This window comes from Leucopleurus acutus (assembly GCF_964270905.1).
Source record: "Leucopleurus acutus genome assembly, chromosome: 4".
Lineage (NCBI taxonomy): Eukaryota > Metazoa > Chordata > Mammalia > Artiodactyla > Delphinidae > Leucopleurus > Leucopleurus acutus.
This window is the reverse complement of record NC_139146.1, coordinates 109689140-109711138: the sequence shown is the minus strand read 5'-3', so window position 1 is coordinate 109711138 and position 21999 is coordinate 109689140.

Genomic DNA, 21999 nt, shown 5'->3' with positions numbered 1-21999 from the left:
TGTGTGTGTTACACCTTTAAAAATTTTTCCACATTCTCGGGTACATTGTTCTACTTTTGTAATCATTTTTCTCATTACATTTCAGTTTTGAAAAGTTTCAGTTGATTTATCTTCAAGTCCAGTGATTCATTCTTCAGCTGTGTCCCCTCTATTGTTGAGCCCATCAAAAGCATTCTTCCCTTGTGTTACAGTATTATGATCTTTAGTATTCCCTTTGATTCTTTCTTGGAATTTCCATCTCTATGTTTATATTACCCATCTGTTAAAAAACAAAATTCAACCAAGTAAATTTGAAGATCTAATTGGCTTTAACCAATGATTCATGAACCGGGCAGCATCCCGTCTAATAAATTAGAAGGGCACTCCAAGGAGTTGTACAAAAGGAAGGCTTTCAAAGACGGAAAGATGGTGGCCCAAGGAAGCTATTAGTAAAAGAAAAGAAAGGATTATTTCAGGCCAGGTCATTTCTTTTGGGGGAAGTGTGAGGATCAATCATTCGGATTACCTCTTCTTCCTTTGGGGAATGGAGAGGACTCAGGTGACAGACTACCTTATTGGTGCTGATCAGAAAATTCTAGACTGGCCAATTAAGATTACATTCCTGGGGAAGGTCAAGCAATTAAGTCAAGTGTTAAATCTAAGTTTGGTATCATGGGCTTTAGCACATGTGACATTTTGTGCCTGTGGTTTTCTCTTTAACACATCTGTTCTTGTGTGTTGTCTACTTTTCCTATTAGTGTCCTAAATATATTAATCATAGTTATTTTAAATTCTTTATCTGATAGTTCCAACATCTGTGTCCTATCTGAGTTCTGTCACTTGATATGTCTGTGTTTTTTCTTGCCTTTGAACATGGCTTGTGATTTTTGAAAATTGGACATGATGTATCAGGTAACAGAAACTGAGGTAAATCGGCTTTTAGTGTGAGGTTTTATGTTAATCTGGCTATGAGTTGGGCTGTATTCAATGTTTGCTGCAGTTGTAGGTTTGAGAGGCTTAAAATTCCTCTAGAGTCCTTGTTTTCAGTCTTCCCTCATTACTTAGGGCTTCTCTAAGTACTCCTCCTCAAAGAGTCTGTACGACTTACAGCTCTTTCAGCTATAATCTACTCTTATTATACCAGAGCCCCGTGTCATGGTGATTAGGTGTGGGAAGAGAAGTGTTCTATAATCTTATGATTAAATCTGCCTTTTAATCAGTCTGTGTCCCAGGGATGTGAGCTTCGAAAGTGTGCCTTAGCTTGTTTTTGACTCCCTTATATGAACTAAGAATAGAAGGGGCTGGAGTTGGATAAATGTCCTTCTCCTAGATGGGATAAGGCTCTGGTAAAGTGTTTCCTATGGAGAATAGGCTTCTGTTATGGAGAATGCTCTGTGCATATTTTATAGGGTTATGCTTCCCCTCCTCCTGCCCGAGCCAGGAGGTTTTCTTGGGTCTTCTCCATGAGAAACTAATGGATTCCTGGACATAAAACCCATGAAAGTATGGGAGACTCCCTAAGATGACAACCCCCAGGGGTTTCTTACTTCCATACTACTCCACATTCAGCCTCTAACAATTCATCAAAATTACCATTTAAGTGTGCCGACCAGTTTATAGCTCTAGCGACTTCTGCATTAGATAAGCAGGTTTCAGCAGTGACTCTCTGAATTCATCTGTCTTCTAGATTTTTGGCTGACAGTTTGTCCTGTAACCTCAGTTCTCTGATAGGTACAAGGAAATCTGTTGATTTTCAGTTTGTCAGCTTTTTTTTTATTCTAAGAATGGGAGTGATATCTTCTAAGTTCTTTGCATGTCAGAACTGGAACTGGATAGCCATCAAATCATTTTGTTACTAAGTCCAAGGTCTCTCTGCTCTCCTTACAACAGGCCAATAAATAGGAGATGAGGTGTTGAGGCAAGGAACACGACTTTATTCGGAAAGCCAGCAGACCAAGAAGATGGCAGACTAGTGTCTCAAAGCAACCATCTTATCAGGGTCTGGATGCCAGTTTCTTTTATAGAATCTGAGAGGGAAGTAAAGTAAAAAGGCAGAATAGGGAGGGAGAGGCAGGGAGGAAGTAAAGTAAAAGGGGCCCTGGGTCTTACAAAACATTTCCTGGAATGGCCAGCCTCTGGGAGGGGATGTGTTAATATCTTCTTTCTTTCAGCCATTCACAGGTGGGTAGGGTTCCCTGAGGCAGGCCATTATGTATGGTTATAATAACAAAAGCAACGAAAAGCAAAGGCTAAAATCAAAGAAACAGATCCAACATGGAGTCAAAATTGGCTCTTCCCTGTTACAATTTTTTAAGTAGGAAAGATGTCAGTCAGAAATTACATTCTTACTTCGAATAGATTAACCTCATTCTTAACAGCATTCCTCAAATAAGATCAACATATGTATTTTACAATTTGTAAAAAAAAACAGTCCATAAAAATTATCATGAGATGAAACAACTTTGCCATTGAAAAGCAGAGGTTTAGTCAACCTCTATCTGTGAACTCATTTCCCCCTTGGAGTTTCTCTCATACCCAGTACAGAACCTATGAATTTATTTGGCTTATAGAATTGTATAGTAACATCAGAGACCTGATAAAGACAGTATCTAGCAAAGAGGTGCCTATGAATCTACTGTTTGTAACTGGAAACAAAGACAACATTGGATACGCAAAAGAACCCATGTGATAACTATTATTATTATATTCATTTAAGAATGAGTAATAATTATGGCATAGATATGGTCATAGAAATGTACGTGTAAAAATATAGGTAAAACTCATTAGGTTTCTTTTGTTTATCTATTTGGGAAGCTTGGAGGTATTTAAATTTATCCCATTACTCCTATTGATCTCCTTGTTGAATATGCAGTACAGGTACTTAAGATTGCCCGGGTAAGCCCTAGGAGATCTAGCCCAACTTAGAGCCATTCCCATTTGAAATGAAAACATGGATTAATGCTGGTGATTAGTCTGTTCATGTAAGTTACCAAATGGACTCCAGGAGTTTACTTGAACTTGTGATTTGGTGGCAGGATTGCCCTGGGAACCCAGGGTGAAACATGAGAACAGACTCAGATCAGTGTCTATGCTGGAATCTCTGGGCTGAGCAGGCAACTGAGAACAGCCACATGAATGGGGTGTGTTGGGTAGAAAGAAAATCTTTCAGTTTTGAGTGGTGGTGAACAGACTTTCTGTCCTTTAGCTGAGATAGTGAAGCCGAATCCAGCCTCTGTACCCTGACACTGAATTAAATCTCAGAGACAGAGTTTTGGGTGAAGTAGAAAAGAATAGCTTTATTGCTTTGCCAGGCAAAGGGGGCCACAGTGGGCTAATGCCCTTAGAACTGTGTGTCCCAACCTGGAGGGGGTGGTGAGAAGTTTTACAGTAATGGTTGAAAGACGGTGTGATCAGCTCGTGGACATTCTTCTGATTGGTTGGTGGTGAGATAAGTGGGAGTCATCATCAACCTTCTGGTTCCAACCGGCTGGGTTCCCTTAATTTCTCCCACCTGCTGGGGTTTCAGTAGCTGCAAAACAGCTCAAAGATATTGTTGTGTATATCCCTTGAGGGGGAGCCAGGACCCTGCCCTAAGGCTGCACTATTGTTTCTCTTGACTGTTCCTCCCTTGTCTCTGAATCCCCTCTGTTCCCTAACTAGCAACTGTTTGAGCCTTCCCCTTGGAACTCAAGGAATGTTCTGGAGGCTGAATGAAGCCTATTTGCTGTAATCAAGAAATGGGAGATACAGAAAGGTTTTAGTGCCCAGGAGCCACACGGGTCCTGCGTGGTATCAACAGGACAAATCAGAATGTTCTTAAAGGATTAGAGGCTTCCAGGAGGTACTCTGGCAGTTAAGACTAGAGACTGGAATGGACCACAAGGGATTGGTGTAGAGTCTTGTCCTTGAAGCTTTTAAGGGGGGGCAGCAGAGGTGGAGGGCAGACTGCTATCTATGTTTGAAGTGCAATTTTGTCCAAAGACAGGAGAATGGACTAAGTAACTCCATGGGGTAATGACTCTGTTAATGATGATTTTTTACTATTTTTAAACTTCATTCTTGGATCCCAGCCCCTACACTTATTAGCTTGAAGTGGTTTAGCAAGCTTGAATCACAGTTTTATCTGTAGAATTGAGTTAACATAACATGCATCAGGGGATACTTTTGAGGTTGAAACAATTTCACATATTCAAAATGTTGAAAATAATCCCTGGAACATAGAAGGTACTCAAGAAATAAAGTGTCAGTTCCCCCCTGAACACATACGCGCATGTGTTCACACACACACACACACACACACACACACACAACTTGTGCATGACCACGGTTAGAGATAAACCATGCCAAAATGTCAGAAAGGGTCCTTTACTTTTATTATTAAATAAATAAAAGTTTAACAGATATAAACTTCCTCAGTGAGGAGTGTTGCAATGTTGTGACAGTTTAAGCAATATTTTCATGTATGCGCAGTTGCTGGATATCTGTAGGATACTTAAATTATAAACAATGACTCTTCAAAATATAGAGTGAATAGGATCTTTGTCTTTCACAAAACAGAGTTGAGTGATAGGACATATTTTTTTGAATGTCTAAACTTTGGGAGGATAAGTAATAAAAAAAATAGGAGTACTTACCATTAGGTACAGTATGAGAACTAATTTTACTTTCAGCTGTTTATATTGTACTACATATTCAAGCATGAAGGACAAGAAGAAATAATTTAATGTGATTCCTTCCTCTAGTTTTTGTTTATTTATAAATGTGATGTCTGTCTTCATTTTGGTTCCTGAATTGATATCAATTTTATATTCTAAATGCTATAATATAAACTTGGAAAGGCTCAGCTTAATTTTTTCTTTAGAATTTTTTTCAGAAAGCATAAACATTACAACAGTTTTGAAATAGCTGCATATTTGAAGTCTTATTTTGTTCAAGGATATAGCTAAGTTATTTAACAAGACTAGATAAACTTTGGAGTAGAGGACTCTTGAAAGCATACATTTTATTGATCTAAAGTTACAAATAATCATCATTAAACAATAGTGACATTGTAGGAAATCTGAAAGTTTCAGTAATGTATAAATTCTGTAGTTATCTGTAAAAGTACAGGTTAACTGAAATTTGCTACAGATACTCATAACATTATTTATTCATTTCAGCCTTAGTCATGGACCACATGATTTTATTGCTGGCATTAAAATATAACAAATTTTACAAACAATTTTTTCTATTTACAGAATCACTATTTTTTTCATTCTTTTACCATTCCTTTAAACTAATTATGTTGATTTCACCAGTCTGAGTGAGAATAATTTTGCACTATCAAGGTAAAAAATTATCATTTGAAATAGAATGGACAATGATTTGTGTTATGGGTTGAATTATGTCCCTCCAAAACTCATATGCTGAAATCCTAACCCCCAGTACCTCAGAATGTGACTATTTGAAGATAGAGTCTTTAAAGAAGTGATTAAGTTAAAATGAGTCCATTAAGCTAGGCCTTAATCCAATCTGACTGGAGTCTTTATAAGAAGAGGAATGTTGGACACAGGCAGAGACATCAGATATATACACATGCACAAAGAAAAGAGCATGTGAGTATACAGCCATCTGCAAGCCGAGGAGAGAGACCTCAGAAGAAACCATACCTGCTAACACCTTGATCTTGGACATCCCAGCCTCCAGGACTCTGTTACTTTAACTACCCAATCTGTGTATTTTATTATGGTAGCCCTAGGAAACTATACAGATTTGATTCTTACAAACCCCTATGAAAAGGGTATGACTATTAGTCTCTTTTCATTTATTATTTTATACAAAAGAAAAAAGAAAAAAACTAAGGCACAAGGAACCAGGGTTTGAACCCAGCAGTAAAGAATCAGAGCTTTGCTTTTGACCGCCAGACTTTTATGCTTCCCTTATTGTATATTATATACAATGCTATTAAAACTATATTTATATTGTACATATTTCTTTTACTGTCTAATTGAGTACATTTTTAGTGAAAACAAACATTTTTTAAATTGAAGTATAGTTGATTTACTATAGAAATGTGTCAATTTCTGCTGTATAGCAAAGTGATTCAGTTATACATATATATACATTCTTTTTTTAATATTCTTCTCATCATGGTTTATCACAGGGTATTGAATATAGTTCTCTGTGCTGTACAGTAGGACCTTGTTGTTTATCCATCTTATATATAATAGCTTACATCTGCTAACCCCAACCTCCCACTCCATCTCTCCCTTGGTAGCCACAAGACTGTTCACTATGTCCATGAGTCTGTTTCTGTTTCATAGATAGGTTCATTTGTATCATATTTTAGATTCCACATATAAGTGATATCATATGATATTTGTCTTTCTGACTTACTTCACTTAGTATGATAATCTCTAGTTGCATCCCTGTTGCTGCAAATGGCATTATTTTGTTCTTTTTATGGCTGAGTAGTATTCCATTGTATGTATGTACCACATCTTCTTTATCCATTCATCTGTCAATGGTCATTTAGGTAGTTTCCATGTCTTGGCTATTGTGAATAGTACTACTATGAACATATGGGTACATGTATCTTTTTGAATTATAGTTTTGTCTGGATATATGCCCAGGAGTGGGATTGATGGATCATATGATAATTCCATTTTTAGTTTTCTGAGGAATCTCCATACTGTTTTCCATAGTGGCTGCACCAACTTACATTCCCACCAACGGTGTAGGAGGGTTCCCTTTTCTGCACACCCTCTTCAGCCTTTGTTATTTGTAGACTTTTTAATGATGGCCATTCTAACCGGTGTGAGATGGTGCCTCATTGTAGCTTTCATTTGCATTTCTCTAATAATTAGTGATGTTGAGCATATTTTCATGTTCCTATTGGCCATCTTATGTCTTCTTCGGAGAAATGTCTATTTAGGTCTTCTGACCATTTTTTGATTGAGTTGTTTGTTTTTTTGTTGTTGGGTTGTATGAACTGTTTGTATATTTAGGAAATTAAGCCCTTGTCAATCTCATCATTTGCAAATATTTTCTCCCATTCTGTAGGTTTTCTTTTCATTTTGTTTACGGTTTCCTTTGCTGTGCAAGACTTGTAGGTTTGATTCAGTACCATTTGTTTATTTTTATTTTTATTATCTTGGGAGAGTGACCTAAGAAAACATTGGTGCGATTTATATCAGAGAATGGTTTGCCTATGTTCTCTTCTAGCAGTTTTATGGTGTCATATGTTTAAGTCTTTAAGCCTTTTTGAGTTTATTTTTGTGTATGGTGTTGGGGTGTGTTCTAAAGTCATTGGTTTACATGTGGCTGTCCAACTTTCCCAACACCACTTATAAATTATGACCAGAAAAAATGAGAAAAGAAAAAGAGAAAGCATGGCATGTTTAGAACACTTACAAGAAAGATATTTCCACTGAGCAGATACAAACCATGACAGTACATTGCCATAAACTTGCATGGCTCAGAGTATTAATCAAAGTTCTCTTAGATATCATTGAAGATCTCAGGGCCTTGTGATGAGACAGTAGAATGACCAGAGGCACACATTGTCAGATCTCAAGAAAAATATAGAAGAAAAGTAAAATTTTGTATAAATAAACACCTTTTTGAAATAGCAAAACAAGCCAGTAGACATTGTTTAACACACAAGAGGGGACATAGAGGACAGAAGTAAGAAAAGCAAGTAAAATAATAGATATAAACAAAAGTAAAATAATTACTATAGCCAAAAATCTTAGTTTGTTTAGGTTTTAGACTGATTATAAAAAGTGGGGAGACTATGGTATTTTGGATTAACCTTTCCACTGAGAATACCTAGAAAAGATGGAGCAAAGTAAAAGAAAGCATTGATCTGAAGGCATCAGATAGGTAGCAGTAGGTATTGAGGGGTCCACATCTGGGAGAGAGTGTGGTGAGCCCCACAATTTGGACTTTGGATGATTCTCAACAAAGAAAGTAGTGGATGATGGACAGAAAAACTGAGCAGAGCTATTGACAGACTTACAAGGATGGGGACAAAAGTTAGAGTTTAAATCCTATCAAAAAGAGAGTCCTTCATGGAAAGCAAACTTATGTTTACCAAAGGAGATAGCGGGGGTGGGGGGAGAGATAAGTTAGGAGTTTGGGATTAATGGATACATTCTACTATATGTAACAACAAGGACTTTTCTATAGCACAGGGAACTATAGTCAATATCTCGTGATAACCTATGATGGAAAAGAATCTGAAAAAGAAATCATATATATGTATATATATATGTATAACTGAATCATTGTGCTGTATACTTGAAACTAACACAACATTGTAAATTAACTATACTGCAATTTTTTTAAAAAAGGGCAAAAACATTTACCTTGCTGGCAAATAAAACGTTATACAAGAATGTCATTCATTACCCTATATTGAAGCAAACTAAAGTGTAGGATGATGCTAAGCTGCAAATAAAGTGTAAACTTTGATATCAAGGGCATAGTAGAAATGAAAATGTAATGGCTGGACAGTGAACAAAGTTTACATAGTTATTTTAAAAAAAGGAGCGTCCTTGTTACCACATACTTAGACTTTCATTTGGGACTTGAAGAGTTACATCCTAATAGTAAGAAAGAACTAGACATACAGAGAGGTTGGATAGTTTGCCCAAAGTCATACAGTCACTAACAGCAGAGCTGATTTGAACCTGGCTAGTCTGGCTTCAGCGTTCATGCTTTTTATCATCACAGTTCAGTATTCAGCCTCCATGATTTTGACACCCAAATCCAACAAAGCACAAATAAAAACTTTGAAACAATTTCACATATTAATTTTGCCATAATAATCTTGAAAAAAAAGAAAATAAAATTCAGCAGCAAATTTAAAAAAATAGAAAAAATAAGAGCAGGTGTGATTCATACCAACAGTGTAAATAGGACTTACCATGAAGAAAAGTATTAATTTAATTCAACATATTAAGAGAACAAGGGCAAATCATAACAGTCTCCACAGATGATGAAATTCTTTTGATAAAATTCAATATCCATTCTTGACTTTAAAAATACTTTTACTAAAATATAAACAATAGGATTTATTTTTATTATACATAGATGGAGTCAAGAGTCCATATCATGTTAATGGAGAACACTAGATATATTCATAATAAACCTGGGAGTAAGATAAATTATTATTAACTAGTATAATTGTCAGCATTAGATGAGAGAGAGAAAGAAGGGGCAAAAATATTTGAATAGTAGGAGGTAAATTATCATTCTTAATAGAAGAAATGATTTTATATCTTTAAAAAACAAGGGAATTACCTTATAAACTATTACAATCAAATAGATACTTCAGTAAGATGGCTGAAATATTTACATACAAAAATGATGGCCTTCCTATATAGAATTAACCACCAGTTACAATTTAAAGTAGAAGTTGATCCATCTTACAGTAGTACCAGAATGAATTTTAATAGCTATGAATAAATTTAACAAGAAATGTACAAGAGTTCTATAAACAAAATATTAAAATGCTATTGTGAGAGGTAAAAGAAGACTTGAATAAGTACCTAACCTTGGACAGAAACACTGAACATCATGATAATGTAAATTCTCTCTAAAGTAAGGGTATGCACTTATTATAATAATAACAAAATAACAGCATGTCAATTTTTGAAATAGACTAGGTAAATTGATGAAACGAAACAGACTCCAAACACAGAGAGCAATATGGGAGTAGTATATCATATTAAGGTAGTATTGCAGACCAGTGTGTAAGAATAGGTATTATTCAATAAATATTGTTGAAAAATTGGAATAGGCATTTAAAAAATAAACAACTTTATTTGCTTACTCTTTACACTAAAACAGTTTTTAGATAAGCTTGATATCAAGCTTATAAATGATTATATTAGTTTACGTATAGAATATCTCTGAAGTGGTACAAAATAATTGTTACCTCTGAAAACTGTAAGTGGTGGTTGAGAAACAATAACGGAAAAAATAATTACTAGTCTCAATTTTTTTTAAATTCTCTATATTGTGTTTATATAAAACATTAAAAGTTGTTTTTTCAAAAGCTTAATCTGGAGAAATAGCAAGAATAGCCAATACAATTTTGAAAAATCAGCTTTATAATGAGGTTCTAACTTTACCTGATCTTTAAGCATATTATATAGCTACAATTATTAAATATATGTGTTATACTGGTGCTAGAAGAGGAAAAGAGATCAATGAAATAGAATTGTAGTTTGGAAATATAAATAAATATTAATTAAATATATATATAATATATATAACTTTTGTATTATATACAATAACTTGATAAATGATGAAAGACTCATCACAAATTAGAAAAAGAACAACTAAGATTTTCAGCATTCTGTACAAAGAATCTCTAAAAATAAAAAGTTACTTCTCGTGTGAATGAGAAACTTTCTCAAGTGAAAACAACTTTAATGTAGAGAAGATCTTCAGATATGAAAAATCACTTTTCAAGTTCCGTATTTCAAAGAGAAATATAGACAAAATAAAAATGGAAAACAACTTGGAATAAACGTTTGCAACCCAAATGATAAACGGTTAGTATTTGAACTTTTTTACATTTTCTATATGTCAATAAGAAACTGAAACAGCCTAATTAAAAAAAATGAGTTATGAAGATGAATAGGAATTTCACAAAAGTAGAATTACAAATGATCAGTAAACATATAAAAATATTCAGTCTTACTCGTAATGAAAAAAGCTAATTTTGTTCCAGCCTGAGATGGCAATTTCACTTCGTTTTTCCAGTCTATAATCTTGCAACATAGATATGAAGAAACAATTCTCATGAATGTTTCGATTTTATGACCAATATTCTTCGTGGTAAATTAGCTAGTTATTACGCCCAGTGCATGCCTTGATGTAAATCACTCCCTCTGAACCCATTTCCTCTCTGAACAACTTGGGCTCAGGGCTGCTCTCAAGCAGTGAATTTGTGTCACATATCAGCAATTTAGGGTAGGCAGGGAAAGGAAACTGGGCACATCCATGGTCACATAATCTGTGGAGGAAATTACTCAGATGGGTCAGGGTTTGCCTGCCCCAGTCCGGTTCCTGGTTTGGAATTGTTTATCTCTTCTTAGATACTGATTTTGGTAACCCAGCACATCACATATATAGCCTGGTATACCTCAGATTTTAATTTAATCTGTAATGTCTTTCACAACCTTTTACCACTTGAGTAGATTTAATGAGATTCTTATTTGCAAAACCACCACACCAGTTTTTGTGGGATTCTGTTTTCCTGTGTGCTTTCTTTTATTACTTGTAACCTTTACCTCTCTGTCAGGGAAATTGGCTGATTATTTTAATGTATTCTTTACTTTCACAGTAAAGTTCTCCTGTAATAGGGACTGAAATACTTTGAGTCTGCAGGATAAGTGTCTGAAGAGAGACAGAGCCCAGGGGTCCAAGTGAACTTGGCTACAACACTTACTAATTGTCCATTGTAGACAAATTACTTCATTTCACTGGGCCCGTAAGACCTCATCTTGTAAAATGGGGTAATAACTCATACTATTATTGTAAGAATTAAATGATTAATATATGTAAATCATTTAGAACAGAACCTAGCGCAGATTGAATGCTCAATAAATATTATATGATGTAATTTCATGCAATATGCATTTTAGCAAGCATGTTCTACATCATTTCAAGTCTTTTTTTTCCTACAGTTGCAATTGTACTCTACGAATGTCTTTCATAGCAATAAGCTCACAACATGTCTGTCTCCAGATATGAATGACTAAAATAATATACCACAAAATCTAACTTTAGATATGTTTTTCTATTTTTCAAAATTATTGATAAGTAGCAGTAAGAATATTGATTAAATATGAATTGTACCTGCATTCATAATAACACTAAAATACCTTTTTAATGTTTGAAAAAATATATATAAATTCTTCTTAATTTTAATTTTTTAAAGATTTATTAATTTAATTTATTTTTGGCTAAGTCAGGTCTTAGTTGTGGCACGCGGGATCTTTGTTGAGGCACGCAGGCTTCTCTCTAGTTGTGGCGTGCGGGTTTTTTCTTTTTAGTTCTGGCGCACAGGCTCCAGGGTGCATGGGCTCTGTAGTTTGTGGCACGTGGGCTCTAGTTGAGGCGCGAGAGCTCAGTACTTGTGGCGCACGGGCTTAGTTGCCCCACGGCATTTGGGATCTTAGTTCTTTGACCAGGCATCAAACCCGTGTCCCTTGCATTGTAAGGCAGATTCTTTACCACCATGGAAGTCCCCTTAATTTTAATTTAAAATAATTTTAGCTTCATCTGACTAAGATACTCAACTACCTGAAATCTTTTTCTGAAACAAGGTGCAGTTTAAATAAATTCTTAAAAACAAACTCTAAATTTCTTCAAGAAATAATAACCCTGTGATACTTTCTGAAATTAAAAAGTAGCCCCTGATGATTTGTTTCAAGTTTTCCTTATAAAAATTTGAAAATTGTCTCCGTTAGAACTATGTTACTTACGCTATACTTGTAAACGGGAAACAAATACAGTGAACTTGCTTTGAAGCCCTTGTTCATTCATTCCTTCATTTGCAAGTATTTATTGAGGTCCTACTATTTGTACCAGGCACTGTTCTAGGTGTTGAGAAGAATCAGTGAAAAAAATAGACAAAACCCATACGCTCTGAATTTACAGTCTTGCAGAGGGAAAGATAAACAATAGACATCATAAATAATTAAATTGCATAGTATGTTTGAGTATTATAAACACTATGGAAAAAGAAAAAATATGATACAGGGTAAGGGTGATAGAGGGTGAAGACATGGGTTGAATTTTATGAATTTGAAATGTGTTGTTGCATAACTTCCTCTGAATGAAGTGAATGGCCTGATACTTTCATTCAATTTAAGAGCAAAAGTTTTAAGAGACAGGTAACTATAATTGGACATTCCTAGGTGATTATTCTCCATTTGGCAATATTCTCCTTACAACTGTTACTTAATTATGTTAATATATTTCTATTTTATTTAAAGATAATCTGCATTTTACTAGACCGCAACAGATTTTAGGCTACAGGGAAAAGATTATCTCCTGTCTTTTGCTCCTTCTGCCTTGCCACCTGAAGTTTTCCTTTCCCATTTTTCCTAGTCCTGTTTTCATTCTTCCTTCCTTCCTTTCTTTCTCCCTTCCCTCTTCCCTTCTTCCCTTCCTTCCTTCCTACCATTTTTTAAAATAAACCTTAAAAATTTATTATTTTTTCCCCATTTTTTTAACATCTTTATTAGAGTATAATTGCTTTACAATGGTGTGTCAGTTTCTGCTTTATAACAAATTGAATCAGTTATACATATACATATGTCCCCATATCTCTTCCCTCTTGCATCTCCCTCCCTCCCACCCTCCCTATCCCGCCCCTCTAGGTGGTCACAAAGAACTGAACTGATCTCCCTGTGCTATGCGGCTGCTTCCCACTAGCTATCTATTTTACGTTTGGTAGTGTATATATGTCCATGTCACTCTCTCACTTTGTCCCAGCTTACCCTTCCCCCTCCCTGAATCCTCATGTCCATTCTCTAGTAGGGCTGCATCTTTATTCCCGTCTGGCCCCTAGGTTCTTCTGACCATTTTCTTTCTTTTTTTTTTTTTTTTACATTCCGTATATATGTATTAGCACACGGTATTTGTTTTTCTGTTTCTGACTTACTTCACTTTGTATTGACAGTCTCTAGGACCATCCACCTCACTACAAATAACTCAGTTTCTTTCCTTTTTATGGCTGAGTAATATTCCATTGTATATATGTGCCACATCTTCTTTATCCATGCATCTGTTGATGGACACTTAGGTTGCTTCCATGTCCTGGCTATTGTAAATAGAGCTGCAATGAACATTTTGGTACATGACTCTTTTTGACTTATGCTTTTCTCAGGGTATATGCCCAGTAGTGGGATTGCTGGGTCATATGGTAGTTCTAGTTTTAGTTTTTTAAGGAACCTCCATGGTTCTCCATAGTGGCTGTATCAATTTACATTCCCACCAACAGTGCAAGAGGGTTCCCTTTTCTCCACACCCTCTCCAGCATTTATTGGTAGATTTTTTGATGGTGGCCATTTTGACTGGTGTGAGATGATATCTCATTGTAGTTTTGATTTGCATTTCCCTAATGCTTAATGATGTTGAGCATTCTTACATGTGTTTATTGGCAGTCTGTATATCTTCTTTGGAGAAATGTCTATTTAGGTCTTCTGCCCATTTTTGGATTGGGTTGTTTGTTTTTTAGGTATTGAGCTGCATGAGTTGCTTGTAGGTTTTGGAGATTAATCCTTTGTCACTTGCTTCATCTGCAAATATTTTCTCCCATTCTGAGGGTTGTCTTTTCGTTTTGTTTATGGTTTCCTTTGCTGTGCAAAAGCTTTGGAGTTTCATTAGGTCCAATTTGTTTATTTTTGTTTTTATTTCCATTTCTCAAGGAGATGGGTCAAAAAGGATCTTGCTGTGATTTATGTCATGGAGTGTTTTGCCTATGTTTCCTGTAAGAGTTTGATGGTGTCTGGCCTTACATTTAGGTCTTTAATTCATTTTGAATCTATTTTTGTGTATGGTGTTTGTTAGGGAGTGTTCTAATTTCATACTTTTACATGTAGCTGTCCAGTTCTCCAAGCAACATTTATTGAAGAGGCTGTCTTTTCTCCACTGTATATTTTTGCCTCCTTAATCAAAGGTAAGGTGACCACATGTACATTGGTTTATCTCTGGGCTTTCTATCCTGTTCCATTGATCTATATTTCTGTTTTTGTGCCAGTACCATATTGTCTTGATTACTGTACCTTTTTAGTATAGTCTGAACTCAGGGAGCCTGATTCCTCCAACTCTGTTTATCTTTCTCAAGATTGCTTTGGCTATTCAGCGTCTTTTGTGTTTCCATACAAATTGTGAAATTTTTTGTTCTAGTTCTGTGAAAAATGCCAGTGGTAGTTTGATAGGGATTGAATTGAATCTGTAGATTGCTTTGAGTAGTAGAGTCATTTTCACAATGTTGATTCTTCCAGTCCAAGAACATGGTATATCTCTCCAACTATTTGTATCATCTTTAATTTCTTTCATCAGTGTCTTATAATTTTCTGCATACAGGTCTTTTGTCTCCTTAGGTAGGTTTATTCCTAGATATATTATTCTTTTTGTAGCAGTGGTAAATGGGAGTGTTTTCTTAATTTCACTTTCAGATTTTTCATCATTAGTGTATAGGAATGCAAGAGATTTCTGTGCATTAATTTTGTATCCTGCTACTTTACCGAATTTATTGATTAGCTCTAGTAGTTTTCTGGTAGCATCTTTAGGATTCTCTATGTATAGCATCATGTGATCTGCAAACAGTTACAGCTTTTCTTCTTCTTTTCCTCTTTGGATTCCTTTTATTTCTTTTTCTTCTCTGATTGCTGTGGCTAAAACTTCCAAAACAATGTTGAATAAGAGTGGTGAGAGTGGGCAACCTTGTCTTGTTCCTGATCTTAGTGGAAATAGTTTCAGTTTTTTCATTGAGGACGATGTTGGCTGTGGGTTTGTCTTTTTTTTTCTTTTTTTTTTCTGGTACACAGGCCTCTCACTGTTGTAGCCTCTCGCCTTGTGGAGCACAGGCTCCAGATGCGCAGGCTCAGTGGCCATGGCTCACGGGCCCAGCCGTTCCGCGGCATGTGGGATCTTCCCGGACCAGGGCACGAACCTGCGTCCCCTGCATCGGCAGGTGGACTCTCAACCACTGTGCCACCAGGGAAGCCCTGTGGCTTCCTGTGGCTTCTCTATGCCTACTTTCTGGAGGGTTTTATCATAAATGTGTGTTGAATTTTGTCAAAAGCATTCTCTGCATCTATTGAGATAATCATATGGTTTTTCTCCTTAAATTTGTTAATATTTTGTATCACATTGACTGATTTGCATATATTGAAGAATCCTTGTATTCCTGGGATAAATCTCACTTGATCATAATCTATGATCCTTTTAATGTGTTGTTGGATTCTGTTTGCTAGTATTTTGTTGAGGATTTTTGCATCTATGTTCATCAGTGATATTGGCCTGTAGTTTTCTTTCTTTGTGACATCTTGGTTTTGGTATCAGAGTGATGGTGGCCTTGTAGAATGAGTTGGGGAGTGTTCCTCCCTCTGCTATATTTTGGAAGAGTTTGAGAAGGATAGGTGTTAGCTCTTCTCTAAATGTTTGATAGAATTTGCCTGTGAAGCCATCTGGTCCTGGGCTTTTGTTTGTTGGAAGATTTTTAATCACAGTTTCAACTTCAGTGCTTGTGATTGGTCTGTTCATATTTTCTATTTCTTGTGGATTCAGTATCAGAAGGTTGTGTATTTCTACGAATGTGTCCATTTCTTCCAGGTTGTCCATTTTATTGGCATAGAGTTGCTTGTAGTAATCTCTCATGATCCTTTGTATTTCTGCAGTGTCAGTTGTTACTTCTTCTTTTTCATTTTAATTCTATTGATTTGAGTCTTTTCCCTTTTTTTCTTGATATATCTGGCTAATGGTTTATCAATTTTGTTTATCTTCTCAAATAATCAGCTTTTAGTTTTATTGATCTTTGCTACTGTTTCCTTCATTTCTTTTTCATTTATTTCTGATCTGATCTTTATGATTTCTTTCCTTCTGCTAACTTTGGGGTTTTTTTTGTTCTTCTTTCTCTAATTGCTTTAGGTGTAAGGTTAGGGTGTGTATTTGAGATGTTTCTTGTTTCTTGAGGTAGGATTGTATTGCTATAAACTTCCCTCTTAGAACTGCTTTTGCTGCATCCCATAGGTTTTGGATTGCTGTGTTTTCATTTTCATTTCTATATGGGCATTTTTTGATTTCCTCTTAGATTTCTTCAGTAACCTCTTGGTTATTAAGTAGTGTGTTGTTTAGCCTTCATGCGTTTATATTTCTTACAGATTTTTTCCTGTAATTGATATCTAGTCTCATAGCATTGTGATTGGAAAAGATACTTGAAACGATTTCAATTTTCTTAAATTTACCAAGGCTTGATTTGTGACCCAAGATATGATCTATCCAGTAGAATGTTCCATGAGCACTTGAGAAGAATGTGTATTCAGTTGTTTTTGGATGGAACATCCTATAAATATCAATTAAGTCCATCTTATTCAATGTATCATTTAAAGCTTGTGTTTCCTTATTTATTTGCTTTTTGGATGATCTGTCCATTGGTGAAAGTGGGGTGTTAAAGTCCCCTACTGTGGTTGTGTTACTGTCAATGTCCACTTTTATGGCTGTTAGTATTTGCCTTATGTATTGAGGTGCTCCTATGTTGGGTGCATATAACAATTATATGTTATATGCATATATAACAATATAACAATTGTTATAGCTTCTTCTTGGATTGATCCCTTGATGATTATGTAGTGTCCTTCTTTGTCTCTTGTAATAGTCTTTGTTTGAAAATCTATTTGTCTGATATGAGAATTGCTACTCCAACTTTCTTTTGATTTCCATTTGCATGGAATATCTTTTTCCGTCCCCTCACTTTCAGTCTCTAGGTGTCCCTAGGTCTGACGTGGGTCTATTGTAGACAGCATATATACAGGTCTTGTTTATGTATCCATTCAGCAAGCCTGTGTCTTTTGGTTGGAGCATTTAATCCATTCACGTTTAAGGTAATTATTGATATGAATGTTCCTATGACCATTTTCTTAATGGTTTTGGGTTTGTTTTTGTAGGTCCTTTTCTTCTCTTGGGTTTCCCACTTTGAGAAGTTCCTTTAGCATTTGTTGTAGAGCTGGTTTGGTGGTGCTGAATTCTCTTAGCTTTTGCTTGTCTGCAATGCTTTTGATTTCTCTGTCAAATGTGAATGAGATCCTTGCCGGGTAGAGTAATCTTGTTTTTAGTTTCTTCCCTTTCATCACTTTAAGTATATCATACCACTCCCTTCTGACTTATAGCGTTTCTGCTGAGAAATCAGCTGTTAACCTTATGGGATTTCCCTTGTATGTTATTTGTAGTTTTTCCCTTGCTGCTTTCAATAAATTTTCTTTGTCTTTAATTTTTGCTTATTTGATTACTGTGTGTCTCAGCATGTTTCTCCTTGGGTTTATCCCGTATTGGACTCTCTGCGCTTCCTTGACTTGGGTGTCTATTTCCTTTCTCATGTTAGGGAAATTTTCAACTATAATCTCTTCAAATATTTTCTCTGGTCCTTTCTCTCTCTCTTCTCCTTCTGGGATCCCTATAATGCGAATGTTGTTGCATTTAATGTTGTCCCATAGGTCTCTTAGGATGTCCTCATTCTTTTCGTTCTTTTTTCTTTATTCTGTTCCACAGCAGTGAATTCCACCATTCTGTCTTCTAGGTCACTTAGCCATTCTTCTGCCTCAGTTATTCTGCTATTGATTCCTTGTAGTGTATTTTTCATTTCAGTTATTGTATTGTTCATCTCTGTTTGTTTGTTTGTTTGTTCTTTAATTCTTGTAGGTCTCTGTTAAACATTTCTTGCATCTTCTCGATCTTTGCCTCCATTCTTTTTCCACAGTCCTGGATCATCTTCACTTTCATTATTCTGAATTCTTTTTCTGGAAGGTTGCCTATCTCCACTTCATTTAGTTGTTTTTTCTGGGGTTTTATCTTATTCCTTCATCTGGTATATGGCCCTCTGTCTTTTCATCTTGTCTTTCTGTGAATGTGGTTTTTGTTCCACAGGCTGCAGGATTGTAGCTCTTCTTGCTGCTGCTGTCTGCCCTCTGGTCTGGAATTGCATATTTTTAGTATTTGCTACCAACTCTTCTTACTAAAATTAATAAGATATGATAGATAAAAATAGCTGACCTTGTTTAGCATTTCTTTTGTGTTAGATGCTGTTCAGTGTGCTTTCTGTATATTAACTCAGAATTTCTTATGTTAACTAATATGAACTCATCTGTTAACTAATCCTCACAACAATCCTATGAGTTAGCTTTTACTATTACTCCTATTTTACGGATGAAGAAACTGAGGTATAGAGGGATTCCGTAGCCTGCCTAAGGTTACATAGCTGGTTACCTAAGTAACCCAGGGTGCCTGGCACTGGGGTTCATGCTCTTACCCCCAAAGCCATATGCTTTGTTTCATTCTCAGCTTTTTGCTGTTAATTTCTCATTCATTGCTTTTTAATCAAAGGACATTTGTATAATTTCCCTTTTAGGATTCTCATTGAGGAGTCCTATTGTGGTGGACTCTTATAAACATTCCTAATGTGTTTGAAAAGAATGTCTGGACCTACTTTATGGGATAGTGTGCATATCTTTTACATTGAATTTATTAATTGTGCTATTCAACTCTTCTTATTCATATTAAGTTTTTGTTTGCTTATACAAGAATTTGTTGAGAGACATTTTAAATTCTCCACCTATGAGCATATACTTGTCCATTTCTCCTGGTAATTCTGCCAACTTTCGTTTTATAGATTTCAGGTTATTATGTAGATATGTGTTCAGGATTATTACAGCTTTAAATGCATCATTATTTGTATCTATATCTCAATTCAAGCTTTTTGCCTTAAACTTTATTCCAATTAATATTTTATGTCAGCTCTCTTTTCATGAGAGGCTTCTGTCATTTGGTTTTATGTGTATCTTTTGAAAGTAGCTGAATGCCTGCGTTTCATTTTTTATCCCAGTTTCAAAGTCTCCAACTGTTTACAATTATTATAATTCATAATATATTCCACCTTATCATTACTATCTCATTTTGTTTTCTATTTAGTATGATTTTTTCCATCTTTTACTTTTCCCTCTCTGACTTTTATTGGTGAAAGTTTTCTCTGGTATATTTTTATTTGTTCTCCTATTTTAAGAGTAATACAGTGTGTTCATCCTTATGCTATAAATATTTAATATTATTAATGATTTACCATATTCTTTTCCACTCATTTTTTTGGATAGTATAAGGATTCCATATATACTCATCATTCAGCTACAAAAATTACCACCATTATCAACATTTTGCCAGTATTGTTTTATCCATCCCCCCTGCTATTTGCACTGAATTCTTTTATTTTTTAACTTTTTTAAAATTTCATTTTATTTTTTCCACTTATTCTTAATTTTTATAATTTTATAACATAGTCTCTTTTTAGTCAATATTTCTATCCTTGTTTGAACAGACGAGGACCTCAGTACAGTTTAACTTCTTTCTAAATTCCTTCTCCAATATCCTTGTTGTGCTCTAGTGTTTAAGTTTTACATCATTTTCTAACTGTTGCCCCAGGTTAATTGTAACCAGAACTCAACATTTATCTCTGTTTACCAAAACATATCTCTGATTTTCTTGCTCATCATTGCTACTTTCCTGACATTTTTTCCTGTGCGATCTTTTTTCATCTTGTTAAAATATATTCATTGGCAGTTCTTTCAGTGATAATTTAGAGATAGGAAACTCTTAGTATTTTGCAGAAATAGACAATTCTAAGCCCAATTTCTTTAATTTAGACTTTCCTAAAAAGAATGATCATAGGTTTTAAGCCTTTATTGAGTTTAATTAGAAATCTTGAGAATGAGAAGATAGTTACCATGGTCTTTAGAATGGTAGATCTCTGATTAAATCATAGATCGCAGAAATAACAGGTTAGCAAATAATAACTGGTGAGTTACTACAAAATTGCATTAAACTTCAGTTTTTTTATCTTATCATCATAAAGTTGAGTATCTCTTTAAGTTTGTTTGCTAAAGACAGAGAAACTTGCAGCTTGACTTGTAACCTAGAAACCAAACATGTTTGTTTTAAAAAACTGTATTTGTTAAAATATTTGCTTCATCAAACTGTTCACCTGAAGTTGTAAACTATGTATGTAATAGGAAAAAAATGTGAAATGAAACCATTATGTAGGATTTCACTGAATTTCTGTAATCTCAATTATATATCAGTGGTTTGAGTACTTTTGTTGTAAAGTATTAATATCCTTTTTGGCTGAATGTCTTTATTTTGTTTTGCTCTTAAATGGAGGTAGAATTCTATAGTAACATTGACTTTACTTAAATATTTTGAAAATTATTCGTTTGTATAATAATAATGTGTTTTTGCTAAGAGGAAATATGCTTTCATTCTGACTGATTTTTTTTAGAAGATATATATTTTTTTCTTGACAAATCTTAAATGTTTTTAATCCTTCATGTTCTTCAGTGTCATTGTGATTTATTTAGGTGTAGACTTCTTTTCACTCTCTTTCTCAACACTAAGTATATATCTTCAATTTGAAGATTCATGTCTTACTTCAGTTCTGAAAGTTCTTAGCTATTATTTCTTGAATATTTCCTCTAACCTATTCTTTCCTTCTGGAAGTCATATTACACTTATTTTGGAAGTTTTCATGCTTTACATCTCTTTATTTCTCTGAGCTACATTCTAGATGATTTCTTCAGATCTTTCATTTCTCTAATTCTCCCTTTGTTGTGCCTAAGCTACCGTTTAATCTATCTAGAGGATTTATTTAATCCTAAAGCCTGTCTATTTTCCAGTTCACTGCTCTTATTTTATGATTCCTTCTCTCATCACTTTGAACATTTTAAGCTACATATTTTAAAAAGTGTTTTAGATCACACTTCCTCTAATTACTTAGGTGTCAATTCCACATTTCTTGGGTCTGTGGACTCTCTCCTATCTGAAATTCTTTATGTGTTTTATAATTTTTGTTTATGAGACCATCTTCAGTGGGAAATATGTTCTCTGGAAAGCTGTCACATGCCATTGGTTATGGAGACCTCTCTATAAGGCGTTATGATGAACTCTGCTTACGTACAATGAGGACCATAGGTTCTGAATCTTTCTTTTGTCTTACACTCAATTTGCCAGCTTGAGATGCTTATGCAATATGAATAATGTGATTTCAGGCCCCTACGTCTTTGCTTGGTATATCTTCAAGCTCTGCTTTCTTGAAGTTGATTGTGTTTCTATTCACAGCCTGGGTTAGGTATTTTTCCATCTACTGAGATCTTGACTATCTGGTGGTGATTTTCTAGTCCTTGTGCATAAATAGAGTAGAGCTTTCCTAGCTCAGGGCTCTAAACATGTGCCCATGAGATCTTAACATCCTAA